This window comes from Pinus tabuliformis, chromosome 2_1, assembly GCF_031772625.1.
Source record: "Pinus tabuliformis cultivar Carrire ecotype Pingquan chromosome 2_1, CPIR1, whole genome shotgun sequence".
In the NCBI taxonomy this organism is placed as follows: Eukaryota; Viridiplantae; Streptophyta; class Pinopsida; order Pinales; family Pinaceae; genus Pinus; species Pinus tabuliformis.
The window spans coordinates 555,365,396-555,374,352 of NC_142299.1; positions in this window are offsets into that span (position 1 = coordinate 555,365,396).

The window sequence follows — 8,957 nt, forward strand, 5'->3', positions numbered from 1 at the left end:
TTATACATACCAATACACATTTCATTTTGAAACCTTGTAGCATATGTAGTCATACGGTCGCATATGTACTATTGTACATAGTCTAGGTGTGGTACAGCCTATAATACCATCCTTATGGTATCACCTACATGACATAAACTTTATCAACATATTTCTCCACCATGTTACTATCATACCAACATTCATTTTTCATGGTTCATCTATGTAATTAAGAACTTTTTTATGTCATGTGTAAGTCAATTCCAGATGTCATGTGGTTACAATATTAGATGCATTTTATTGGATTCATGCATATTTTCATATCAATCATACCTTCTTATTAATGTTCTAAAGTAGATTATTAACCTGTAGTTATTGAAGTTTAATATTCATGATATCATTAGTTCACCTCATATATTTTACTCTTGCATTATTTATGCCTCAAAAATGAGTTGACCATACATAATTCCCTATAGTTATACATAAAGAAAATTTACTACTTACGATCCTACACTCCTTGTAGTTGTAAGTGTTTATGATCTCAAGGTATTGACGTGTTAGTTCATTCTTAACATTAAATAACCCTTTACCAAAGTTGAGTTATCTATTTATGAATTCTTGTTTGGATCATGCAACATTTCCTTATGTTGTCCACACACCTTACAATTTCCATACAACTATACTTTCAAGGGCACCAAATGCTTTTAAATATTTCAAACATTGTACCTTGTTGGCTAGTGATATGTGTTTTAAAAATTATTGATCAACTAGTATTTGATGTCCTAATAGTTGCTCTTTATTACTAAGTCCATGAAAATAATCAATATAGTTGCACTTTATTAACAATTCCTTCTCTAAACCATTGTCTCTACTCGTGTTGTACTTGGGATTAATATTTTTCTCCTATGAAACGTAATTCTCATGGGTAGACTTTGTTCAAGGTTGAGTTACTTGTCGGGAGTACAATTCTCAAATTAGAAATTAATGAGTTTATATTTGATCACATTTTTGTGATAAATATTTTGGGAAAATATTAAAAACATTGGGCTCTGTGATATAATGTCTCTTCTAACTCTTTGTTTTCTTAGGAAAATTCTTGGTGGGCCTTTCGAATTATAGTGGATATTTTCATTACCTTGAACTATCACATTATCCTGAAATTTATTTACATGTGTGAATCATCAACTCTTCTTCGATTTTTGATATTAAGTTTTTCTATTTCTTGGTTCTAACATTTGAACTAAATCTCCCTTTATTGTTGTTGTCTCTACGAAATCTGGCTACTATCCAACATCCTTCTTTTAAATTTTTTCTTGGTTGGTCTCATAGAATTTTCTGGGTCTTCAAATATTTGTTTATATCAAGCATGCCTTAGGTCAAGTTTCTTACTAGATGTTTCTTTTAGCCTTTCTTTATTTATGGAGCTCAAGTGTTACCTATAGTTAACTCTACTAGAGGAACTTGTTTGTCAGTTCTAGGTGAGGTTAAGGTAACATCTATTTATAAATTAATTTTCTCAAGAATTTCCTTTAATATATGTTCTGACATAGTATTCTTGTATGGGACTTCCTGAGTATCAGCTTGCTTGGATGACCTTTTACCTTCATAATCATTTTATTCTTCAATTGTTGTGGTAGTCATAAAGGGTGAATTAGAAGTCAATTTGATGTCTAGCGCTCATTTTTTTATCTCATTGCATTCACTCAATTGTCGTCAGTTCTATGTTTGTGTCGAACTTCCATTTTCTATGCTAACTTTCGTTGAAGTGAATAGTTGATGTTCCTATATTTTCTGATCTACCATCATTTTATATCTTTTTATTTCAATGAATACATATTTGACATGTACAACTTACTACAAGGTGTCTCGTCCAATAGATGATGCTATAAATTGTTGCAATAATATGCTTATTTTCTATTTTACCCTTTTCTTGGGTATGCTCCAACACTTCTCACGAAATTGAGTCTAACTTTTATAGGTATTGTGGGGTTTTTAATTAAATACCATCAGAATTTCTTGTCAATTGGTTTTATATGTTGATGTCTGAATCTGTTTCAAACACTGTGAGTCTTAACTTGCAATTTGCTTAGGAGATTCTATGATAGGTACTTAGATGTAAAATGTAAATGGCTTTGTGTATAATTTTGCTTTCCTTTCTTCTTCTTTTTCAGTGTCTAAAAAGGGTAAAATTATATCCCCCGACACTTCGCAAGCTTGTGGTGGAATTGGGAATATTTTGTTAGCCTATTGACTTAGTTCTATAAACATATGGTCAATTGTAGTCTAATAGAAAATATCTTGTGGATCTATATATAAAGAGTTTGTTGAGATTTAGTAGCTAGGGAAGTACTTGAAGCCCTAGTAATGGGTATTTGGATGGAGAAGCACAAAAAAATTCATGTGGAATTAGAACCCAAGCTAGGGGCTTTTCAAGTAAATGAAGTGGGAAAAAACAATTGGAGTTTGACTGGTTTGACACTTGGAGGTGTTATATGACACTTAGAGGAGAAAACGATAGTGAAAATCATTCAAAATAGAGGTCTCTAATACGAGATATTAATTTTTATATGTGGTTGGTGGTTGATTTGTCTCGTTGGCCTAAAGTATGTCCCAACGAAAAATTTGTGGAGCCACATTTGTGCATATAAATGGAAGTTAATTGTTGGAGGTTTAGAGCACATCCAAAGTGAAAATCAAATTAGGTATACCTTTGAGATAGATAGTGAACTTGAGGCAACTCGCAAGCTACAAAGTAAGATGACTTTGGGACAAGACGTGGAGGATTTTCTCTTATGTTTCGGCGTTGATATCCTTGATGAACAATGCTGAAGTTCTAAGGTAAGTTTCGGTGATTTTTTGTGCTATGTTTGTGTGGTGTTTGGATCTCTATTCAGGCCATAGGGAAGTGTTGCTACAACATCAATCTACAGACATAATTTGGAGGTTTGAGAGGGCTTGTAAAATATCTCTAGCTTAGCCATAGTTACTCCATGAAGAAACTTAGCTAAACACTCGTGTCTTCCCTTCTAGAGAACTCAGATCACTTTTTGTTGTGAGACAGAGAATTGTAGGGTATTTTTAGGAGGTTCCTTATGCCCAAAATAATGTTCTAAAAGTCTAGAAAGGAATTCAAAGAAGAGCATGTGTTTGGAGAAGGTAAACATAGTTGGGAATAGCCATTTAGGGTTGTTGGTGTGCCCTAACTAGATCTCAAGAAGCTTAGGTCTTGAGGACAAGAGGAAAAGGAATGTGGTGGAAAGAAAGGTATGTGTATCCTCCTGTTGATGCTAATTTTCTAGTTGAATCCGAGGTCCAGGTTGCAAATTTTAGTATTGGAGACATGTTGACTATTGGAGGGAAGCATGAGATTGGACCAAGTTGGCCCTAAATACATCACCATTGAAGGACTACGGTGACTGTTACATGAGGCATAGATCAAAGGAGCTTAAGGTTTGATCAATGAGGAAGAGAAGTTGTACAACCCAATTTCATTGTGGGATAAGGAAGTTCAATTTAATTATTTATTTATTTTCTTTAAAGTTTCATTGTTCATTCATTACCAATATCAATTTATTTGGACAAATTGTCACCATTTTATAATTTTTACTACATTCCACAATCTTTTTTTGTAAATTTATTTAAGAAGACAGAAAAAAATAATAACAAAATAACCATAATCACACTAGACATTCCTCACAGAGAGTCATAGCCATAGCTATCTTGAGGTCTTAGAGAGAGGGAAAAGGCACTCCCTCAAAATAAATAGTAATCTTATTAATAAAAATTGTTATTGTTTAGAAATAATAATATAATTTACATATAAATAAACAAAAAATAAGAAATTATAATTCTGAATCATCTTCATTCTCCATCTCCGTGCAAAAAAAAATAGAAAATAGGTATTAGTATTAAGATATAGAGAAAAATAATTACATTGTTAAAATTTTGAAAAATAATTTACAATAAAATGGGAAAAGAATAAAATAAATTATATCACATTATTATATGCAATGAGAAGAATTAAAATAACTTTCACCTAATATTTATAGAGATATTAAATTGAAAATATAAATAACAGAAATTCCAAAATTTTTGAAATAAACTTAAATAAAATTTAAACAGAGTATTAAATTTTCTTTAACCCTTTTACTAAAATTCAAACTCAAATATAAAATCTACAAACAAAGACATTACACGAAGCTATCAACCTAATATCATCAAATAAAAAAAGTTATTATAATGCTATTCGTGAAACAAATTGTTAATATAATATTTAATAAAACAAAAAAAAGATAATAATAGGGAGAAACTCACTTTCAATGGCTCAAAACGCATTCTCCATAATGACCAGGGGCAAGTAAACTGTCCCGAAAGTGGAAAATTCCAATTCCTTCGGCCTCATTTCTTGATTCCACCCAAATTCCTTCGGCAATTTTATTTAATTGTTTAAAATCAGCGTGTTGTGGAGCTTTTGAATTTTCTGACAGATGAGGCAATGATTGACGACTGGGCTGTTGAGCGATTGAGCTATCCAGAAAAAGCTTTCCTTTGTGGTCCTGTTACGAAAAAGCTAATGTAATGATGTTGTGGTCCTGACTCTATTCAGAAAAAGTTTTCCGTTGTGATCTGATGTTGTGGTCTTCACTCTATACGTTGGGAGAGTGTTGAGGAGAGTAAACGTTTACTTACGCCTCAGTAAAAATCCACAAGATATATGTAAATATTTATTTACACCTCCGTAAAAGTCCAGCATACATATTGTACCTCACCTTGTTGGTTCGCATACATATTGTACCTCACCCTCACCACAATCGGTTATTATTGGCAACATGAATTCGTTTTAACATGTGATTAATTATTATTTTATAAAGTTGTAGTATAAAGTGTTCTATAAACTATTGTCAATTTTATATATATAATTTTTTAAAATTTATATAGATATATATATTCTCATTATTTTAACTCTTATATATATATTTTGCAACAATTTTTTTAAGTTTTATTTAAAATTTAGGAAACAATTTTCTATTACCGTAAATGTTTTTTTAATTATAATTTAGTAATAAATATTATAATTCAGTAATAAATAACTAATTTTAAATTGTATTTTAGATGGTTTTTTTGAAGGTTATATTTTTTTCTAAAACGAATGTATATCTTCTTTGACGTTTGAAATAGTAATATTTTAAAGTAAAGTTTATATATATAGAGAGAGAAACCATGAATTTTAAAATTTTATTGTAATTAATTTAAACTTTTAATATAAAAACATTTCCAACATAACAATAAATTTAATAATTTAATAATTTCTTTAAATAAACTGATATTAATAATGAATGAACAATGCCACTTAAAAAAATAAATTAATTTATTAGTTAATTAATTTTTTATGGTACATAATTATAACTTGTTATAATATCCCAAAAATATATGGCTATGGATTTTCTTTGTAAGCATCATCACAATTTTTTTGTAAGATTGAAAATCACATGTTTTCGTGATTGCTTTTAATCAATATATACTTTTTAACAATACAAATAATCACAACATCACAAGTGACTATGGCCATGATTTTTTTAAAACCACAATCATTCAATGAACATTTAAAAATATATCAAAAGTGGCTAGTGATGTTGATAAAATACAAACAAAATAAACATAGAATTTAAAAATTAATTTACAAATTGATGTTTATGATCATATAATTTTAAATTTATGTGCTTTTTGTTTATGCTATGTATTTTTTTTTGTTGTGCTCTATTCACCTTTGGTTGTTTCTTATGATTGTATGTGTATAATATTTTCACACATATGTAATATCATATACAATAATTATTTTTCCAATGTGTAGAATTTGTATACTAGAGTGTTGACATTTAATTTGTAGTTGAATTTAATAAAATGTTATTTTTCCTACAAATGACAACAACATCATGAATGAATTTTAATTTTTGTGAGACTATTCAATAAACATTGTTTTCTAATTAATCATTTTTTATAATTAGATAGAATTTTTATGATAATAGAATTTTAAATGTTTGTGTTTTCATTTTATGTAATGTATGTGTTTGATTGTTTATGTTCTTTTTTGTGTATAAACTTTAGAACACTAGAAAGACTTTCATTAGAATATGTCGTATGGATGTTCATTGCCCAAATTGACTATTGACTTGATACAAGTCACATTTATCATGATTTTACACACATAAAATATATATCCAAGAATTACACTTCCAATTAATTGAATGTGTATTAAACTATATATGAATTAGCATTTAGTTTAACAAAATTTCATTTATTTTTGCAAATGACCATGGTTTTTTTTTGTAAGTGTCATTATTCGATGCATCTTTGAGAATCAAATTATTTTGTAAGTATTTTTAAATAATATATATTTATAATTAGTTACAATCGATGTTTCATGGTGATAGGGTTTTAAATGTTTGTGTTTTTATTTTATGTAATGTATTTACTTGTTTGTCTTTGCTCTTGTTTGTGTTTCTATGTCTATGAATTCCAGAACACACAAAAAACTTTCATTATCATATCCTTGATAATGATAAGTTTTAATTAAGTGTTTATTAAAATAATTTACTAAATTGTTATAAACCTTAAACCATATACCCTAAAACCTAATCCCCAAAACCTAAACCCTAAACCCTAAAACCCAAGCCCTAAACCTTAAGAATTTTATAATAGTTTAAGAAGAATTTTGTATATTTTATTTAAGTGTGTCAGGCCAGGGTAACTCCAGCAATGAGCGCAAGAAAACAATTAAATGAGAAAACACTGATTGATTCATTTATTCATTAGCCAACACTTTATTTATACACATATAAAACGGATCAGTTCATCTTCTAGATGACTGTCCGACTTCACCTCATCCGTTTCGGATTAGGTCTCAACATTCCCCCCTTTAATCTGAAGGGATGTTGGTGAGTCCAAGCATCATTCTGAATTTTTCAAGCTTTTCTCTTCCAAGCGCTTTGGTGAAGATGTCTGCAATTTGCTCGTTTGTGGAACAATGACGAAGATGGATTGTTTTGGCCTCAACATGATGTCGGATCAGATGATATTTAGTATTGATGTGCTTAGTACGATCATGGAACTTTGGGTTCTTGGCCAACTTTATTGCAGATGTGTTATCAATCATGAGTGGAGTTGATTGTATTTGTTTTACCTGCAAATCTTCAAGAATTTTCCTGAGCCACACAATTTCTTTCGTTGCTTCAGCTGCTGCCACGTATTCTGCTTCTGTTGTGGAATCTGCTGGTACTGATTGTTTGCGTGATCTCCAGGAGACAACTCCTGATCCAAGACTCATAGCATATCCTGAAGTAGATACCCCAGTTTCTTTGTCTCCATCGAAGTCTGAATCAGAGTATCCAATCAAGTTGAAGTCGTTCACCTGTGTATACTTGATTCCAAGGTCTTGAGTTCCCTTCAAGTACCTTAGAACTCTTTTTGCAGTAGACCAATGTCCCTCACAAGGCCTTTGCATAAACTTGGAGAGGATTCCAACAGCAAATGAAATGTCTGGTCTGGTAGTAGTGAGGTAGATGAGACTTCCTACAAGCTGTCTATACTTTGTTGCATCCTCAAATTCCTTTCCTTCAGTAGATGTGAGCTTCAAGTTTTGTTCCATTGGAGTAGAGAGGGGATTGCACTCTGTCATGCCAAATCTGTATAACAAATCTCCAATGTATTTCTTTTGAGAAAGAAATATGGACTTTGGATGTTGGGTTACTTCAATGCCAAGATAGTAATGAACATAGCCCAAATCAGTCATTTCAAATATTTTTCCTAATTCTTTCTTTATGGATGCAATATAGCTTTCATTGTTCCCTGTCATTAAAAGATCATCTACATATACCACAAGATATACAACTGTTTTTCCAACTTTCTTGACAAATAAAGTTGCATCATCAAGATCAAAATGATTGAAGTTGAGTTTCAAAAGATTCTCAGTTATTTTTTCATACCAGGCTCGTGGTGCTTGTTTGAGGCCATACAAGGACTTCACAAGTTTGCATAGTTTGTGTTCATGTCCTTTCACAGCAAATCCTTCAGGCTGGGACATAAAAACATTCTCTTTTAGATCTCCATTCAAGAATGCAGTTTTTAGATCCATTTGATGGACTTTCCAACCGTTCTGAGCAGCTAGTGCAAAGAGTGTCCGGATGGTGGCCCATTTTGCTGTGGGAGCAAAAGTTTCCTCATAGTCGACCCCTTCCTTCTGTGCAAAACCTTTTTCCACAAGCCTAGCTTTGTGCTTGTCAAGTGAGCCATCAGCTTTGTACTTGTTCTTGTAGACCCACTTGCAGCCAATTGGTTTGGTTCCAAATGGAGGATCAACCAGCTTCCAAGTGCCATTCTTTATGAGGGCATTATACTCCTTCCGCATTGCTTCTTTCCATTCATCATGAGAAGCAGCTTCTTTGAAGGAAGTTGGTTCAAAATCTGTAGACAAGTTCAATTCACAATCATAAGTAACATCCATATCAACAGGTGAATTAGAGTTATCTACATCACCTCCATCTTGTCGGTTTGAATTTCGGGTTCCTGTTTTTCCAATTTCATCAGGATGAACACTTTCAAGTGTCTTTGTCAGCCACTTTGGGGGACCTTTCTGAGATGGTCCAGGCTGTTCTGTTGATTGAGTTGGGTCTGAATCAAGATTGAGTCTCCCAATTCTATCAATTACATCACTTAAAGCATCATCCGTTGTTGGAGTGTCATGCAGGGGAGATTGTTCTTCAGAAGAAGATTCCACATGTTGATCTAGTATAGGAATCCCCCCTTCAAGATGTGGAATCTGATTATCAAACTCTTGAAATGATTTCGGTTTTGTGAATCTATCCAAGCGATCAAGTTGCCGCTCAACAACATTGTCAGATTTGGATGATTCAAGAAAAATGACATCTCTAGATAAAACAAACTTTTTATTTACTTCATCATAAAGGTGGTATGCTTTAGAT